At 37.0% G+C, this 20869-nt stretch overlaps 1 protein-coding gene across 5 annotated transcripts in view; it reads right to left on the bottom strand.

Moving 5' to 3' along the window:
• The window catches only part of CDK8 (cyclin dependent kinase 8), a 155789-nt gene that overhangs the window by 84250 nt on the left and 50670 nt on the right, over positions 1-20869 (bottom strand). The window contains exon 1 of one of the 5 annotated variants that reach the window (XM_030813209.1): positions 3141-3150. The exons of 3 other annotated variants lie outside the window; for them this stretch is intronic. The gene's annotated coding sequence lies outside the window, so the exon portion shown is untranslated. Of the gene's footprint in view, positions 1-988; positions 1274-3140; positions 3151-20869 lie in introns of those variants that run through there. One more of the 5 variants, XM_030813208.1, reaches the window with a different exon arrangement.

Raw genomic sequence — 20869 nt, forward strand, 5'->3', positions numbered from 1 at the left:
ATCCTGAATCTGGCCAAAAGGAGGGAATGAGAAAGTGAAATGAATCCCACTGATAATCATATTATTATTTCCCTAACAGATCAGTAGCATGGCCAGTACCAAGAGAACCCAGCCCTGCTTCACTCCTCCCAAACGGAATAATGAAGCACCTAATTCCCAAACTGACCTCACTTCATGACAATATCCAATCCAGATCTGTTCTACTTCCCCTAGTCTTTCCTCAGAATCATTCAGCCCAAGCCAAATCCCTATAAAGAACTTGCTCTCTTCTTACCGAGATACCTCATACTTCATCTGGCGTGAGCTCTCCCTTGCTAAAGCAGGCTAATAAGTTTTGGCTACAGGCGCACTCCTGGTGGCATTTATCATTTATCATGCCCAATAATCTTACACAAGATTACAATGCATCAGAGCAAATTAAACAACACTTTCTTTTAAATGAGGTAAAACCTGAAAGAGCACATTCTAGCTAGTCATGCTACATTTTGTTTAAGGTCCCTTGCCATATTAACACATACTGCTTTTTTGATCATTCTGACAAATGAAATATACTAGGTAACTTTTTAGTTAATGATGTAAGCTTATTCAAAAGATTATTAGAACTATTAATTCTAGATTTGTGGGAATTTCCTGGCAATTTTGGGGAAGTTCCTGTGCTTGGCACTGTTATAATCTCTGAGATATGGCACTGAACAAGACAGATTCAACAGGAATTACTTTCAAGTTTCCTGGCAGCTCCAGATGCCAAGCTCCAAGAAGTTGCAAGGCTTCTTGTAATGAATACTTCTCCTAGCATCATCTCATCAAATTCAAGCCAGGTTTATACTTCAAATTAATCTTTACCTTGTTTGGAGAAACAGCAGAGCTTAAAAAAATATTTGTCTTGGAGGTTGAAAGAAACATTTGGTCTTTTCCTGTCTGTTTCAGTTATAAAATTACAGTACATTATCAGAATTAGAATGTGGAGGTTTTCCATTAAATTACTTACCAATCAGTCTTTCTTAAATTATCTTCCCAAAGTCATTTGCCTTAACAACAATTCTATTAAGAAAAAAAAAATTAAACTTATTGGATCTTCAAGAATCATATTTTGACACTGATAATTTATAATCATTCTTTTCTCCTTAACACTCATGCTAGAAGATATGGGCAACCCTAAAAACAGAAATTAATGTACATGAATACTTTTGCACTCAAATGGTTAGTATTTCCTGCTATTTCATAGATCTGCCTAATTTATTTCTACTTGGCCTGAAACATATTTTTCTTAAAAGTACTATTACATTCAGGCATGTGAATGCACCTGAACATTTCTGAAGTGTTCATGTTATACTCCAAGTGTTACTATAAATAAGTACTCAAGAGTGATGTGCTAATCAGACATCCTAAAAATGTCTTTGTCTCCTTAATCGACTTTCTAACATTTCTTTTTAGTAATATAGCCACCAAATCAAAGTTACTTTCTACCCCATCAACAATACTCAGTAATTGTAAATATTTTATGAATGCTAGTTGTTGAAAAAATAAGATGAGATCTAAAATCATTACAACTCTGCCTCTCACATGGAGAGTCTTTACTGCACCATTAGCAACACAATGTTTGAGGTTGTAAACAAATGCCTGAGTTTATAAACAAAAATATCTGACCACAAACTTTTCTATTTAAAGAAATTAATATACCTTCTCACTCTTGCACTCTATATCAATTATTTCCAGGATCCTTTAACACTAATATTTAACATTACTTAATGGTTCTCATTTAAATTGGTAAGCATATGGAGGAATGGTTACTATTCCACAGGCCTTGCTACTAAGAGTACAAACTGGTACAAACATGTTAGGGACCAGTCTGGCATAGTGATTAAGTACAGCATGTGTATTTCCTATGACAGCCAATGCCTCTGCTGATTATACAACACAGGAAAGGTTTCATATAGCTGCAAAAAGTACCATCTTTGCAGAGGCAAATACTGGAAATAGATAACCTGTGGTATATGCACTTAAAGATACATTTAAAGAGAATACATGGTCAAAAGTCACGAACTGAACCTGCATATACATGAGTAGAAAAATTTTATTTAAAGGAATGAGACTTACACTACAGAATTCTTTATATAAAAATTTAAAACCACACTCAAAACTATATTTTCATGGACACAAGCATGGAAATAAAGATATCTGGGTTGGAAAGTGGGCTGGAAGAACATACGCTGAACAAATGAGAATGAGGGCCTAATATAATGGGAGAAGAGGACAGTGCTCTGGACTGAACTGTCTCCCCCCAAATTTCATATGATGAAGCACTAACCCACAATGTGATGGTATTTGGATATGGGCCTTGGGGAGGTAATTAGGTTTAGATGAGTTCATGAAGGTCGGGTGTTCAAGATGAGATTAGTGCCATTATAAGAAGAGAAACCAGAGAGCTTGCTTGTTCTCCCTCTCTCTCTCTCACTCTCTCTCTCCCTCCAACATGTGAGGACACAGTGAGAAGACAGCCAGGAAGAAAGGAAGCCAGGAAGATAGCCCTCACCAGGAATCTTGATCTTGGATTTTACAACTTCCAGAAATGGGAGAAATTAAATGTGTGTTGTTTAAGCCACCCACTCTACGTGGATGTAGCCCAAACAGACTAAGACAGAGATGAAGGAATGAAAATTGAAGAACAAAGTAGGGCCTTGTACAGACTGACAATGATAATATGCCATGTATCGAGCAGTATTTTCAACTCAATTCTATGCACCTATTGCCCAAAAAACAAACAAGAATCAACCATCCAGTTAAATGGAACTACCGCTATCTAAATACAAAATTAGGGATTCCTAAAATTCTATAGAAAAAAAATTATAGTGAGGAGAGCCAAATTTGGCAAATGCCAAAGATATATAAAATTGACAAAATTTCAGTTGAATTACATAGATATTTGACAGTGTTAAACACAATAAAATTAACAAGACCTGATCAGACTTTCAGAAAAATCATGCAACAAGCAGTACACATTGGAAGGGATCAAGATTGGAGGGAAGACTACTAAAGAAGTGACTGTCAATAACTCAAGTCAGGTAAGTACCAAAACTGTAACTTTTGCTATTTTCAATATATAAATTAGCACGAGTGTAAACAGGAAGTGATAAACTCACCTTGGCTGCCTAATAGTAGTCCCAGATACAGGTAGAGTGTTTCTCATGAATTAAAAACTGGCAAGAAGAAACCTGCCCCTTTTTCCCTGTCTCCTCCCACTCACCACCCCACCCCCAATTACACATAAGATAGAAGTGGATTAAGGTCTCACTGTAATTAGGTAAATATGTAACATCCTACCAAAAGTGAAATAACCACACAGAGTGAGAAAAGATCAGTATATGTCACAGTGGATGGGGGTGAATGAATGGGAGCACCAGCAGCCAGTGAATCTCACAAGGCAGGGTCATTTAAGGTCATCAAACTTAAGTCTTGTAGCAATGTTAATATTAACCTTTTCTATTTGAGAATTTCATACCATTCTTTAAAAAAAATTACTCTAATAAATTTATAAGCCCTAAGTTCTCCTAATTCTTGAACCAAATTCAGTGTTATTTGAGGGGAGGAAACCACGTCATTTCCCAATAGTTGGAAAAACACCATTGCCTCTAACTTTCCAGAACACCAAACGGCCCATTTCTCTGCAAGCAAATATTCAATCAGTGGGACTTCCTGGCAGGAAGACCAGGAATAGGATTTCTATAAGATGACGATAACATTTATCCCGAATTTTCCGTATGTCAAGATACTAGGCATTTAAGATACATGTTGAAGTCAGCACCACATGCGCTCTGCAATTATTTATATAAAATATCTATTTTACATGTCTCTAAGTATGTATAATAGGGTATTCATATATGGTCTTTCTATACATATATGCACAGGTAAATATATAAAAAATAGCATAAATATGAACACATATATAATATATACATTTACATATCTGCATATAGACAGATATAAAGCTACATAAAGATATACATGTATATATAGAAGAGAAAGAGAAAAGAGGAAGATGAGATAATTTCTTATTATACTTGGCTCACTGACTGCCCAAAGTACTGTTTTTAACTTATAAGGCCATTAGAACAGTTTTACGGGAGTTTCATAAAGAAAAAATATCATAGTTATATAGTTTACATAGCTTATTACACACATTGTCACTTTTTTTCCATTTTTTAATTGTGGTAAAATACGATTAACATAAAATTTACCTTCTTAACCATTTTTAAGTGTACAGTTCAAAGGTATTAAATACCTTTATAATGTGTACAACCATCACCACCATCCAACTCCAGAACACTTTTCACCTTGTGTAAAGAAACCATAACCACTACACGCTAACTCCCCCTTCCCCATGCCCCTAGCTCCTAGCAACTATCATTCCACTTTCTGTCTCTATGATCTTAATTATTCTAAGTACTTCATGTAAGTGGAAATATACAGTATTTTTCTTTTTGTGACTGGCTTATTTCACTTAAGCAAAATGTCCTGATTCATCCAGGTTGTATCATATGTCAGAATTTCCTGCTTTTTTAAGGCTTACTAATGTTCCTTACACATTTGCTCATCTATTCATCCTTCAATGGGCACTTAGGATGCTTCCATGTTTTAGCTATTATGAATAGCTATTATCATGCAGTATTCATATATTTGCATGATATATGCAAACAGAGATTTATATCCCTCTTTGAAGGCCTCCTTTGAATGAATTCTTTTGGGTATATACCCAGAAGTGGAATTGCTGAATAATACAGTAATTGTATTTTTAAGACACTGCTATGCTGTTTTCTACAGTGGCTATATTATTTAACATCGCCACCAACAGTGCACAAGAGTCCCAATTTCTCCACATTCTTGCCAACAACTGTCATTTTGTTGTTTTTTATAGTAGCCATTCTAATGAGTGTGAGGTGTACCTCACTGTAGTTTTGATTTGTATTTTCCTAATAGTTAGTGGTGTTGAGTATCGTTGTATGTACTTCTTAGCCATTTGTATATCTTCTTTGGAGGAATGTTTATTCAAGTCCTTTGCCAATTTTTGAATCAGGTTGTTTTTTAGTTGTTGAGTTCTAGGAGCTCTCTATTTATTCTGGTTATTAATCCCTTATCAGATATGTGATTTGGAAACATTTTTTCCCATTCTGTTAGTTGCCTTTTTACTGTGTTGATAGTGTCTTTTGATCCAAGAAAACTTAAAATTTTCATGAAGTTCAATTTGTCTATGTTTTTCTTTTATTGCCTGTGCCATATCCAAGAAATCAAAACTTTTGCCCTATGTTATCTTCTAAGAATTTTATTGTTTTTTTTTTAATTTTTAAGAGATGGAGTCTTGCTTTGTTGCCCAGGCTGGAAGACAATGACACAATCATAGCTCACTGCTGCACTGAATTCCTGTGCTCAAGCGATCCTCCCGACCCAGCCTCCTGAGTAGCTGGGACTACAGGTGTGTACTACCACACACAGCCGTTTTTGTTTTTGTTTTAATTTTTTTTGTAGAGACAAGGTCTCGCCATCTTGCCCAGGCTGGTCTCAAACACCTGGGCTCAAGAGATCCTCCCTCCTCAGCCTCCCAAAGTGCTAAGATTACAAGCATGAGCCACTACACCTGGCTAGAGTTTTATTGTCTTAGCTTTCACATCTACATCTTTAATCCATTTGAAGGTAATTTTTGTATATGGTGTTAGGTAGGGTCCAACTTCATTCTTTTGAATGTGGATATACAGTTTTATCAGTACCATTTGTTGAAAGGGCTGTCCTTTCCCCATTAAATGGCCTTAGCATCCTTATAAAAAAATCATTTGACCATATATGCAAGAGTTCATTTCTAGGCTCTCTATTCTACTCCATTGGTCTACATTTCTGACTTTATGCCAGTACCATATTATTTTGATTACTGTAGCTTTGTAATAAATTTTGAAATTGGGAAGTGTGAGTCCTATAGTTTTGTTCTCCTTTTTCAAGACTGCTGTGAATATGTGGAGTCCCCAGACATTCTATATGAATTTCAGGATGGGTTTTTTTCGTTTTAAGCAAAAAAAAAAAAAAAAAAAAAAGCCATTTGGATTTTGATAGTTGTTGCACTGAATCTGTAATCAATTTGGGTCCTTTTGACATTTTAACCAAATTAAATCTTCCAATTCATGAACACAGGATATGTTTCCATCGATTTATGTCTTCAGTTTCTTTCAGTAATGTGTTACAGTTTTCACTGAACAAGACTTTTACCTCTTGGTTAATTCCTAAGTATTTTATTCCTTTTTTTTTTTAAGTGGAATTTCGCTTTTGTTGCCCAGGCTGGAGTGCAATGGCATAAACTCGGCTCACTGCAACCTCTGCCTCCCAAGTTCAAGCAATTCTCCTGCCTCAGCCTTCTGAGTAGGTGGAATTACAGGTGCCCACCACCATGGCCCAGCTGATTTTTTGTATTTTTAGTAGAGACAGGGTTTCACTATGTTGGCCAAGCTGGTCTCGAACTCCAGATCTCAGGTGATCCACCCAACTTGGCCTTCCAAAGTGCTGGGATTACAGGCGTGAGCCACCACACCCAGCCTGTTTTATTCTTTTTGATGCTATTATAAATAGAATTTCTTCATAATCTTTTCACACTGCTGTTAGTGTACAGAAATGCAACTGATTTTTGTATACTCTTTTATCCTGTTACTTTGCTCAATTCGTTTATTACTTGTTTGTATGTGTGTAATCTTTAAGGTTTTCTATATATAAGATTATATAATCTGCCTTTTAAATATTTTACTTGCTTAATTGCTCTGACTAGACCTTCCAGTACTATAATGCACAGAAGTGGTAAAAGCTGGCATCCTTGCCTTGTTCCTGGTACTAGAGGAAAAGTGCTCAGTCTTTCACCATTGAGTATAATGTTCACTGTGAGTTTTTCAGGTATAGCTCATATCATGTTGAGGTAGTTTCTGTTCATTTATAATTTGTTTCCATCTTTGTTTTTATGATGAAAGGGTGATGAATTTTGTCAGGATTTTTTCTGTGTCAATTGAGATGAACATGTCTTTCTCTCTTCATTCTGTTAATGTGGTATATTACAACAATTTATTTTCATATGTTGAACCATGCTTGCATTTCAGGAATAAAAGGTAATAATAAACTGGTAAAAATAAATAAAATAACTTGGTCATGGAATATAATCCCATTAATACGCTGTTGAATTTGGGGTGCTAGTATTTTCTGAATAATTTTTGCACAATGATCACAAGAGATATTGGTCTGTAGTTTTTCTTATAGTGTTTGTCTGGCTTTGGTACCGGGTAACGCTGGCCTCATACAGAATGAGTTAGGAAGTGTTTCCTCCACTTCAATTTTTTTGAAAAGTTTTAGAGGGAGTGGTATCAGTTCTTAAATTGTTTGGTAGAATTAACCAGTAAAGCCATCAGGTCCTGGTCTTTTTTTTTTTTTTAAATCAAGAGCTTTTTGATTACTGATTCAATCTCCTTAGTTGTATGTCTAGTCAGATTTTCTATTTCTTCATGATTTAATCTTTGTAGGTTTTGTTTGTAGGAATTGGTCCAGATCATCTAGGTTATATGATTTATTGGCATACAACTATGTTCATAGTACTCTTATAAATAAAAGTACTACTTTTTGTTTCTGTAGAATCAGTAATAACATCCCTACTTTCTTTTCTAATTTTATCAACTTAAGTTTGCTCTTTTTTTTTTCTTAGTCCACCTAGCTAAAGGTTTGCCAATTTTGTTGATCTTTTCAAAGAACCAAACTCTTGGGATTATTATTTTTGCTATATATTTTATTCTCTATTTTGTGTATCTCTGCCCCCTACTCTTTTATTTCCTTCCTTTTGCCAGCTCTGGGTTTAGTTTGTTCTTCTTTTTCTAGCTCCTTAGGTTGTTGGTTTAAGATCTTTCTTGTTTTTTAAGGTAGGCGTTTATAGCTATAAACTTTCCCCTTACTACTGCTTTTGCTGTGTCCCATAAGTTTTGGTATGTTATGTTTTCATTTTCATTTGTCTCTAGGTTTTCTAATTTATCTTGTAATTTCTTCTTTGAACCAATAGAAGTTTAAAGAGTGTGTTGTTTAATTCCCACAATTTTGTGAATTGTCCAGTTTTACTTCTGTCTCTCATTTCTAACTTTACCCCATTGTGGCTGGAGAATATACTTTGTATGATATCTATCTTTAAAAATCTATTGAGACTCAATCTGTGGCCTAACATATTGCCTATCCTGGAAAATGTCCCATGTGTACTTGAGAAGAATGTGTATACTTTTGTTGGGTAGAATATTCTTAAATGTATCTGTTAGATCTAGTTAGTTTATTAAGTCCTCTGTTTCCTTACTTATCTTCTATCCATCATTGAGAGGGGGTATAAGTCTCCAACTTCATTATCACAGAACTGTCTATCTCTCCCTATGAGTTTTTTCCTTTCATGCATTTTGATGGTCTGTCATTAGGTACATAAATGCTTATCATTGTTTTATCTTCTTGCTGTCGTAAATTTTGTACTAATATATAATCTCCTTCTTTGTCTCTTGATTTAATTTGGGAAGATTTCAGGCATCAGTTCTTTGAATATGCTCTCTCTCCACTTCTTCTCCTTCTGGAACTCCCACAATGCATATGTTGGTCCTCTTGATGGAGTCACACAGGTCGCTTAAAGCTTGTTCACTTTTCTTCAACCCTTTCTCTTTCTGTTCCTCATACTTGATACCATTTCCATTGTCCTTTAGGTTTTTAGGTTTTCTATCTCTTAATTGACATTTCCATTTTGTTTCTAGATCTTTTTTGTTGTTTTTGGTTTTACTTTCTCCACATCTTCCTTTAATTTTTTAAGCATGTTTAAGATAGCTGTTGTTTAAAAGTCTTTATCTAGTTGACCTGCCATCAGGTCTTTTTCAAGGAATATGTGTTTATTTATTTTTTGACTGGGCCACATTTTCCTGTTTCTTTGTATGTCTTGTGATTTTTGTTGAAAACTGGACATTTGGATATAATAATGTAGTAACTCTAGAAATCAGATTCTTCTTCTTCCCTGGGGTTTGCTACTTTTTGTTATTGCGTGTCTGTGTGTAGGTTTTTGCTAGAGACTGTCTTTGTACCAAGGATGAGCCTGAGGTGTAAACTTAGTCTTCTCAGGTCTTTTCTGAGCCTTTACACCTTTCCCTAGGCATGAGCAGTCACTTTCTAATACTTCCCATATATGCAGTTGTTTCTGAATATCCTAGACTTGAATGCCCTTTTCTAAAAAAGGATAAAGAGGTGGCAGCTTTTAAAATCTGCCAGAAGTGACTCTAGATAGAGGGAAAGGGGTTTGCAACAATGGGAGGAGGAACAATGATGACTACCCATCTCCTTGTCTATATCTCTCTAAAACTGTTGTTGTTGAGACAGGGTCTCACTCTGTCACTCAGGCTGGAGTGCGGTGGTGCAATCAGGGCTCACTGCAGCCTTGACCTCCTGGGCTCAGGTGATCCTCCCACCTCAGTCTCCCAAGTAGCTGGGACTACAGGTATGTGCAACCATGCCCAGCTAAGTTTCTACATTTTCTGTAGAGACAGGCTTTCGCCGTGTTGCCCAGGCTGGTCTAGAACTCCTGGACTCAACTGACCCTCTAGCCCTGGTCTCCCAAAGTGCTGGGGTTGCAGGCATGAGCCAACGTGCCTGGCTGCCTATACCTCTTTGATCAGAAGTAACAATCAGTGATCAGAGCACAGTTTCCCAATATCTGGAAGAACTAATGTGCTAAGAGTGAAATCGACTGAAACTAACTGCAACTTACTTCCAAATCTTCCCCTGGAACTTACAAGCCTTCAACAGACTCCAGGGTTACAAAATATATGTTACACAGGACAGATTCTGCCAGTGCAACTGGTTTTATAGAGAGAGACAAGTTCCTGGTGCTTCCTACTCTGCCATCTTCCCAGAATCCTGATTGTCCTTAAAATGGCAATTTTTTAGTAATAATGACCTTACAACAATGTATTATTATTCCCATTTTATATGAGAAAACAGAGACTTAAAGAATTCAAAGTAACATGGCTAGAAAGCAAGCCTCAACTTCAAACCCAGGCAGTCAGATTCCGAAAACATCCTCAACCACAATGCTAAACTGGTTCCACAGAGAGGAAAGAAATGTGACTATCACCTCTTTTACAAATTGCTATCATTTAAAATTGTCTTAGGTAGCTTCATTATAGCCATAAATAGATAATGTAATGAAGGAACATCCTCTCCCCTAGCTACATGAGCTAATAGACTATTTTTGCTTATCATTAATACATGTGTATACACACACACCACACACTCACACACACACTGATTCATCCTCCTCCCTGCTCTTGTCAGTGCTCATCTAACTGATCTGGCAATGAACAGAGGCATAAGCTGTCAGAAGCCTTTCACTTAAAGCTGTTATTATATATTCTACGAACAACACAAAGGATGACAGACCTTACAAAAGACTATCTAAAGTTTCAAGTTTTATTTGTATCATTCACATATCTATGATCTTTATATAAAACTAAAAAATAAGAGGTGAAAATTTTAAATTGTGTATAAAAACTATGATTTAACAAATTACACACTTTGAGTGCTTTCAAGCCAAAAGGAAAAGCACAACAGACTATAGAAAAGCAGAGAAATATCAGTGATTATCAGAATTAGACTAACCCCAGAATGTAAAGGTAGTGGGAAAAATTAATTTCCAACTAGCTCATAAAAACAGGCATAAATCAATTTAGATTCTCAACTAAAAAAAAAACAGACATTAATATCTCCTACATGTTTGATGAGCTTTGCTAGCAATATTAAATTGATTTTTTATACCTTTAAAGAGCTAAATACTTCTAAATGACAATTATTGTATAAAAGACCATACAGAAATAATCTGTATCATGTATTACTAATACAGTATTTGTGATTAAGCACCTATAAAATTTGTCTTGTATAAACATCTGGAGAAAAGATCAATTGCCAGAAGACAGTTATCCGAATATAATGAGTATATTTTTACGACTACAGAGCATGGACTACTACAATGCCAAATTTTCCTATATTACATGTCTCTGGACTTGCAAGTCTAGCATGGTGACTCCATGGATAACTTTTGTCTTCATTCCTATTATTACAATCTCAAGATGAAAACATACATATACACCTAATTCTAAGAATGAAAACACCTGCATGAATGTCAACTCTGCAATTACGTATCTGTTTGAATTTAAGTGATTTAGAGATGAAACAGACCTATAAAGAACTACAAACATCAAAACTATTTCATCCCAGTAACCTAATTTTCCAAAATTTAGCCATAGCTACAGTTAACTTGTATTTTAATGTTTGATTTCTTTCTTTAAATTGAGCTAAAAGCAAAGAATTTAGATTGATGATGTTAACAGAAACTTAGAAATGTTCTTAGTAACTGTTACTTCTCAGAAGAGACCTATTCTGAAAGTTATATGTAGGACAATCTAGACAAAATCATTTTGTAAGCCTTATCACCAAAATAAAATCTGGGAAAAGAAAAAAAAATTAAATAAAGTCAAAAATATCTTGTGAATAAGAGGTTAAAATGATGGCCACTCATGGCATGATAGAAAATTAACACCTGCAACAGCTCTCAGAGATCTTTTCCTCAGCCTTAAAACTCTGAATTAGCAAAGCGGTTGGAGTGAAAGTAACAGAAGAGTCCAGAGGGATCTGCTTCCATGCTTAGAAATGCTAAACCTTTGTCCTATCCCCTCTCAATCCAGTCACCTGGTTGTTAGACCCTCAAAACTTGCCCAACTCTGTGATTCATCATTTACCCAACCTGGACATCATTTTCTTTTTCTCCTTTATTCCATCTATCTATTCAGTTATCAAATCCCTGTTTTCCGACCTATTGTCACCCCTTGTCCACATCACCTCCTTTCTGAGTTAAAGGAGTAGATATTTAACAGGCATCCTTATCCCCAATTCCACCTTACTTCAATTCACTCACAACAATTACATCAAGTCACTCGCCTCAAATCAACAGCTTCATGACATCACTCAATCTCTCTGAAGTTCATTTACTCATCTGAAAAGTGATACTATTAACATACACTTTGGAGGTTAAATATGGTAACACATGTAAATCTCCCAAGCATAGCCTGCTACATACCAAATTCCCTGAAATGTGTAAAGGAGAATGGATTTTAGTCCCGTATCCCAATTAAACTACTAGACACTATTTACTGTTCCACCTGCACCTCAAACTTATGTCTAAAACTCAAACACATCTTCCCTACTTCTCTATTTATGTTAATAATAGCCCCTATTTCACATTCAACTCGACATGAAAGTTAATAAACTTTTTATCCATTTCTTAAGAATCAGTCTGAGTCAAAAAATTATCAATTCTTCATCTCTTTTCCATCTCGTTTTTGCCACCCTTCTTGAGATTATCACGTGTAGTAGGCCTCTTTTTCATTTTTAGTACTTAGCACATAGTACTAAGTACATATACACATCTATAATGTGCTACGTACTATGACTAGTGATGGAGATATCAAGAAAAAACTCTACCAAGCCCTTGCCTTTAAGGCAGTCACAATCTAAGTGAAAAGAATGAAATAAAAATAATAGAAGGTACAAATTCATGTTCCAGGTGAAACAATAACCAATCTGACCTGGGAGTTAACTGGATGGAAGGTGAAAATAATGTGTCAAAAACAGCCAAGTAATTGATTTCAGGAGAAAATGAGCTTGATATAACAGCATTTACATAGAAATATCCAGTGAAGAAGTAGAGAAATGAAGACTAGAGACCAAGATGCAAACTGCAGACGCAGGAATCCACTGTACGTAAGCGACATCTGAAGCTATTAAACAAGGGAAATTTCTAAGGAAATTTATTAAATGTACACAGTGCTGAGTACCAATACAGTACTATGCTCACATTCCAGAAACATGAAGAATCAAAACGAGATGAGCACAGAAGCAAGAGGGCACACAAGGAGGAGCAGACCTTAGAAAGGAGACACCCCTTTGTGTCCAGAATTGGTTCCTTCCGGTGGGTTCTTGGTCTCGCTGACTTCAAGAATGAAGCTGCAGACCCTTGAGGTGAGTGTTACAGTTCTTAAAGATGGTGTGTCTGCAGTTTGTTCCTTCAGATGTTCAGATGTGTCTGGAGTTTCTTCCTTCTGGAGGGTTCGTGGTCTCGCTGACTTCAGGAGTGAAGCCACAGACTTTCGTAGTGAGTGTTACAGCTCTTCAAGGTGGTGCATCCGGAGTTGTTTGTTCTTCCTGGTGGGTTCATGGTCTCGCTGACTTCAGGAATGAAGCCACAGACCCTCACGTTGAGTATTATAGCTCATAAAGGTAGTACAGACCCAAAGAGTGAGCAGCAGCAATATTTATTGTGAAGAATGAAAGAACAAAGCTTCCACAGTGTGGAAGGGGACCCAAGCGGGTTGCCACTGCTGACTGGGGTGGCCAGCTTTTATTCCCTTATTTGTCCCCACCCACATCCTGCTGATTGGTCCATTTTAAAGGGTGCTGATTGGTGCATTTACAATCCTTTAGCTAGAAACGGAGTGCTGATTGGTGTGTTTTTACAGAATGCTGATTGGTGCATTTACAATCCTGTAGCTAGACAGAAAAGTTCTCCAAGTCCCCACTCGACCCAGGAAGTCCAGCTGGCTTCACCTCTCACCTTCACGAGGCAGTGACAAGTATTTGTATTACAGAGCTTAGCATCAGATGCTACTGGTTAACCACCCAATATCCATTCTTCCTGATTCTTCATAGAATGCTGATTTTGTCCAGGCTTATCTACTTTTACCCAATGTAACTATGTGCCACAAAAGACAATGGGTCAGACTGATCCAAAGATAATCTTACTTCTTTTGCCTTTGACTGGCTCAGAAATAGGCTATGAACCAATTCTGGCCAATGATAATGAGATAAAGACTACTGGGGAAGCTTTTATTACCATAAAAGAGAATGAGAGGGAGAGGAGGAGGGTGAAGAAGAGAGGGAGATGAAGTGGAAGGCTTACTTTCTCAGGAATCACATGGCCCCGCTGCCTGTGGTAACTATTTTGCATCCATGAGAAAGACTTGTTCTCAGGATGAAGTTGATGCTAAGGATAACAGATACAGAGAGGAAAATAATCTGGAATCTTAGTGACATCAATGAGGTACTGTGGCTACAGTAATGTAACTAGAAGTTGCCTGAAATCATGACTTAATGGTTTTGTGAGATATTAAAATCTCTTAACTGTTTAAATCACTCTGAGTCAGAATTTCCTATTATTTGCAGCCAAATGCAGCCTAACAGACAAACGAGAACTTAATAAATATTTTTTATTTATTTGGGGAAGAGAAGGAAGAAAGAAAAGAGAAAGAAGTAGGGGAAGAGTAAGTGGAGAAGAACAAAAATATACGGTAAAGGAAAGAAAATGTGAGATCTTTCACAAGGTATGTTACAAAGAATTAAGGTGAAAAAAGGCAGGATGAGAAAAATCACTGCTAGGTTGCCCCATTTTTTTTTTTTCAGTAAAATATACAGTGAGTCCATTTATTCAAGCATTTTTAATGCACAGCTACCATTTTCAAGATTTTGTTATAGATGTTAAAAATCCGCAGTCTATAAGACACCAGCTTCCTGAGGCAAAAAAAAAAAAGAGATTGGTGCTTGCTTAAGTGGAACTGAAAATCAAGCTGAAGCATAGTGAACAGGACAAAATGATGAAAAGTGATGCTGTGGGTGGGTAGGGAGGAGGGCAAAGCACAAGTCACCCAGGATTTACGGGCATGTCGAAGATTTTTGAGTAATCATAAAATGCAATGCAAAGCCAATGGAGAGATTTGAACAAAGTAACTTTGAGAAGATCACAACCAGCTGCTATGTGAAGAAAAAATTGAAACTGAGGGAAATACGATGTAGAGCAGAGGTCCACAACCCCCAGGGCCTCAGACCAATAAGGGTCCATGGCCTGTTAGGAACTGGGCTGCACAGCACGAGGTGAGCGGCAGACAAGAGAAGCTTCATCTGTATTTATAGCCACTCCCTATAGCTCACATTACCACCTAAGCTCTGCCTCCTGTCAGATCAGCAGCGACATTAGATTCTCATAGGAGAACAAACCCTATTGTGAACTGCATGCACGGGATCTAGGCTGCACACTCCTTATGAGACTCCAATGTCTAATGATCTATCACCGTCCCCCATCACTCCCAGATGGGACCATCTAGTTGCAGGAAAACAAGCTCAGGGCTAAGTCCACAATAAATGTAATGCACTTGAATCATCCCAAAACCACCCCTCGTCCCCATCAGTCCATGGAAAGATTGTCTTCCACAAAACCAGTCCCTGGTGCCAAAATGGCTGGGGACTGCTGACATAGAGGGAACAAGTTGAAAACTCAGGGCTCACAAACACTGTACAATTTCATTCATATGAGGTACTTAGAGTAGTCAAATGCATACACAGAGAGCAGATGGTGGTGGACAGGGGCCAAGGGGAGAAGACAAAGGTGAATTAGTAGTTACTGGGTAGATAGTTTCAGTTTTGCAGGATGAAGAAAGCTGGAGATAGATGGTGGTGATAGCTGCACAATGATGTGAATGTACTTCATACCACTAAGCTATATATTAAAAAAGATGGTAAGGCTGGGCACAGTGGCTCATGCCTGTAATTCTAGCACTTTCGGAGGCCGAGGCAGGTGGATCACCTGAGGTCAGAAGTTCAAGACCAGCCTGGCCAACATGGGGAAACCCCATCTCTACTAAAAATACAAAAAATTAGCCAGACATGGTGGCATGTGCCTGTAATCCCAGTTACCTGGGAGGCTGAGAGTGCAATGAGCTAAGATCACACCACTGCACTCCAGCCTGGGCGACAGAGTGAGACTCTGTCTCAAAAATAAATTAATCAATAAATAAAATAAAAAAATAAAAAGATGGTAAGATGGTAAATTTTACATTACGGTCTTGAACACAGAACAGATATCTGGGCTGGGATGTAAATGTGACAGTACTCAGCACATTAATGGTATCTCGAGCCTAGAATTGGGGGATAACACCTAGGGAGAGAATGTAGGGAGAGAAAAAGAGGGTCTGGAATCCAGGCATCTTGTGATCCAGCTATGAGGAACTTTGGGGTAGAAGAAGGAATTCTCATAGAAGAATGAGAAGAAAAAGCCATACATATGAAATGAAAATCACTAAAGTATAATAATTCAAAAGCTAAAAGAAGAAAATATTTCAGGAAAAAATTGGTAAAATATAAAATGATGGCCAGGCGCAGTGGCTCATGCCTGTAATCCCAGCACTTTGGGAGGCCGAGGCAGGTGGATCACAAGGTCAGGTGATCGAGACCATCCTGGCTAACATGGTGAAACCTCGTCTCTACTAAAAACATAAAAAATTAGCCAGGCATGGTGGCGGGTGCCTGTAGTCCCAGCTACTCGGGAGGCTGAGGCAGGAGAATGGCATAAACCCAGGAGGCGGAGCTTGCAGTGAGCCAAGATCACGCCACCGCAGTCTAGCCTGGGTGAAAGACCGAGACTCCATCTCAAAAAAAAAAAAAAAAAAAAAAAAAAAAAAAAAAAAAAAAATATATATATATATATATATATATATATATATAATGATGATGATAATGACAGGAGGTGTTTCCTAAATACTATGTTCCTAGTACTGTCGTAAGTACAGGAAACTGCTAATTCATTTATTTCTCATAACAATCCTATAAGAAAGCTTCTTTATTTGTCCCCACTTCATAGTTGAACAAGTTAAGGTCTAGAGAAGGTAAGTAACTTGTTCAAGGTCACACAGCTAGCAAACCAGGCAGCTTCCAGAACCTGAATTTGTAGCCATTACGTGATACTGTCTCTGTAAGTGTTCAATGGGTTTATGGTGACATTAGCAAGTGCAGTTAAGTGGAATTAGGGAGGCAGAAGCCAAATTGGAGTGGGCTGAAGAGGAAATGGAAAGTGAGGAACTAGAAGCAGTATGAACAAACAACTCTTCTAAAAGATATGCCTGTAAGAAAAGGTGAAAGGGTGGTGACTTGAAGAAGATTCAGTGCCCAGAAAAACTTCAGTTGTTAAACTTGTTACTAGAGGTAGAATAGCAAACTCAAATATCTACCAAGATTAGGAAGGTAATTTATATAATACTAACAGTGACCAAAACTTACGTACATTTATAATATGCCAGTTACTTTTGAAAGCATATCTTATCTATTAACGTATGTAATGCTGATAACAGCCAAGTGGCCCATTTTGCAGATGAGAAAACTGATGTAAAGAGAGGTCTGGTATTTGGCCAAGGTCACAGAGCTAGCTGGGATTTAAACCTGTCCCAAGTTCCCTCTATTAGAGAAAGGGTCAAAGATGCACATGTGATAAGAGGACTTTGGTGTCTACCTATACCTCCAACTATGGTTGGTACTGTCCAACACAGCATTCTGAGAGATGGAAATGTCCTATGTCTGCTCTGTCCAATACAGTAGTCACCAGCCTCATGGCAGTATGGAGCACCAGATGTAAGGCTCGTGTGACTGAACTTTACATCTTATTTCATTTTATTTAAACAGACACATGTAGTTAGTGGCTACTGCACTACACAGCACAACTCTAGAAAATTGTTTACAAATGTACCAACTGTTTAAGGATAAGCCAGAAATAAAGATTTTAATGGGAAATCTAATTTTAAAATGCTGGTTTCTTTAAAAACAACAACAACAACAACTGTATATCTGCTTATCAAATAATCCAAACATCCATCAAGAGGAAAATAAGCTTACAAGTTACAATGGAATTGATAGCAATAAAATGAGTAAGGTACAGCTACATGTGTCAACGTGTATTTCACAAAAAACAATGCTATTAGTTAGCAAGTGCTAACACTTTTTTTTAAGTTACAGAATAAGCATTATTAGATACCATTCTTATGATGTTTAAACATGCACAGCAATGCATGTCTTTTAGGGATACATACATCTATACATGGTATAGAAGTATAAAGGCATTCATACAAAATATAACACAAGCATGTTGGTTATTTCTAGGGTGAGAGATCTACATTGATCAGGGAAGGTGTATTAGTTTTCTACTGCTGCTATAACAAATGACCACAAACTTGTCTTAAAGAAACACAGATTTATATTCTTATGGATTTATGGGTAGGAAGCGCAGCATAGGTCTCACTGAGCTAAAATCATGGTACCAGCAGGACTGCATTCTTCTCTGGAGTCCCTAGGGGATAATCAACTGTCCTGCCTTTTCCAACTCTAAGGGTGGCCACCACACTTCTTTTGCTGATGAACCTCTTCCTCCATCTTCAAAGCAAGAAACAGTGGGTCAAGTTCTCACATATCACACTGACCTTGCTTCTGTTGTCATACCTCCTTCTCTGACTTTTCTATCTCCCTCTTCTACTTTTAGGCACCCTGGTGATTATATAGAGCCAACCTACATAATCCAGAATAATCTTCCTCTTCTGAGATCAGCTGATTAGAAACCATAATTCCATCTGGAACTTTAATATCCCCTTGCCACATTCAAAAACTTCAGGGATTAGAACATGGTTGGGGGTGGTGGGGTGTCTTATCTCCTCTACCACAGAAATGTATTTAAGGAGCTATAACTTTTCTAGTGTTTTATTCTTCAAGTAGAGGATAAAGGTGCTCATTATGTTCTTAGTATGTCTTTCTATATGCCCCAAATGTTTAAAAGCTTTTAATATGAGTTTCTCTAAGACGACTTTTCAAAACTTTCATAGACTCCTAAAATTTTAGTAAGATCACTCAAGAGTAATAAGGGAAGCTGGGTATCGTGGCTCAGCCTGTAATCCCAGCACTTTGGGAGGCCGAGGCGGGCAGATCACTTGAGGTCAGAAGTTCAAGACCAGCCTGGCCAACATGGTGAAACCCTGTCTCTACTAAAAATACAAAAATTAGCCAGGTGTGGTGGTGGGTGCCTGTAGTCCCAGCTACTCGGGAGGCTGAGGCAGGAGAATCGCTTGAACCCAGGAGGCAGAGGCTGCAGTGAGCCGAGATAATGCCACTGCACTCCAGCCTGGGCGACAGAATGAGACTCCATCTCAAGGAAAAAAAAAAAAGAGCAATAAGGGGCAAAGGGAGGGAAGCTGGGAAGAATCAAGGCCTTGGCCTTGCTTCAATCTGAACAGATTCTCTTTTCACTGCCTTTTACAAAACATTTCTTTTAAAAAGAAAGAAAAAGGATTCATATTATTTTAAATAAATGAAAAAGTAGAATATCACTAGCATTAGACTATAAGCAAAACTATAATTACATAAAATTAATCTATATGCTACAAGTAAATAACAAACTAACTCAGAATTTAATGATAGTCAAAGAAATATGTTCATTCCCACAAAAGAGACTATTAAGAAGATGAATGATGCTTCTGATAGCCTTGTAAGGCTCAGGAGATAAAAATTTACAGTCTAGAAACCACTAATGTCAGGGAAGATACAGGAAAGGATGCAAGCAAATGCCCATGGACTTCTGGTTGAGACCCTGAAGAGCAGTCCTCTAACAGTAATATGAACAAGAAGTATACTGACTCTGGTAGGGACTGCAGTTCAGCTTCAAATATAAAGACTGAAAATAGACTAATGTAGTCCTAGACTGCTAACTCTTTCAGGCACCAAATAAAAGTGCTCATTGTTAGAAGATACTATCTCCTAAGTATCAAGTTATTTTTCAAGAAAAATTCCAAATACAATATAAAAAAAATAACCAGGCACATGAAGAGAGAAGACAACTAGCAAAACCCACAGGCAATAAAGAGACTCGTAAGGGCTCCAAATAGAGGAGCAGTCTTTATTGCATATTATATATTTATTGCACAACATTCAATGTGATAAAGACTGAGAATTCTAACAGAGTACCTCAAGATATAACGCAGATTTTTGAGGAGAAAAAAAATTCTAAAACTGTAAAATATAGCAACTGTATTTAATAACACAACTGACAGGTTTAAAAGCAAATGCTGTACAGCAGAAGAAATGATTAATCAACTGGAAGAGATACTACAGAAAAATATTAAAAATATTGGAATGACAAAATGATGAAAACCATGAAGCAGAGGATAAGAAACAATAAACAATACAGATAAGAAGGGCTAATATACATTTTGAATCCCATAAAGAGAGGAGAGAGGGACAAGAAAGAGAAAGGAGGTATAAGCAATATTTAAACAGACAGTGACTAAGAATTTTCTAAAATTAATGACGTCGAATTACAGATTCAGAAGCATTATGAATGACAGCAGCATAAGAAAACCACACTTAGGTACCTCTTAGAAAAATTATTTTAAAAAACAAAGAGAAAATGTTAAAAGCAGCCAGGAGAAAAAGTACATTACCTGAAAAGAAACAGTTTCAACTGATTGACAGTTGATTTATTAATAAAAACAACAGAAATCAGAAGGATAAGAATATCTTTAAAATTCTGAAAGAAAACAATTGCTAACCTAGAATTCTACACCAAGAGAAATATCCTTCAAGATTAAAGGTGAAATAAAGACATTTTCAGACAAACTAAAATAGAAACTAAAAACACTAAAGGGTGTCTCTTCTGTAAGAAAAAGTAATTCCAAAAAGGAAGCATGATAATGCGGGAAGAAATAAGAAACTGTAAAAGTGAAAGTAATTCTAAATGAAAACTGACTGTATACAACAATGATAATATCTTGTAAGCTACAAGCATACAGAATTAAAATATAGTCAGGCCAAGCACAGTGGCTCACACCTGTAATCCTAGCAGTTTGGGAGGCTGAGGCAGGGGGATCATTGAGGTCAGGAGTTCAAGATTGGCCTGGGCTACATAGTGAGATCCTCATCTCTATAAAATAATAATAAT

This window comes from Nomascus leucogenys, chromosome 5 (genome assembly GCF_006542625.1).
Source record: "Nomascus leucogenys isolate Asia chromosome 5, Asia_NLE_v1, whole genome shotgun sequence".
NCBI lineage: Eukaryota > Metazoa > Chordata > Mammalia > Primates > Hylobatidae > Nomascus > Nomascus leucogenys.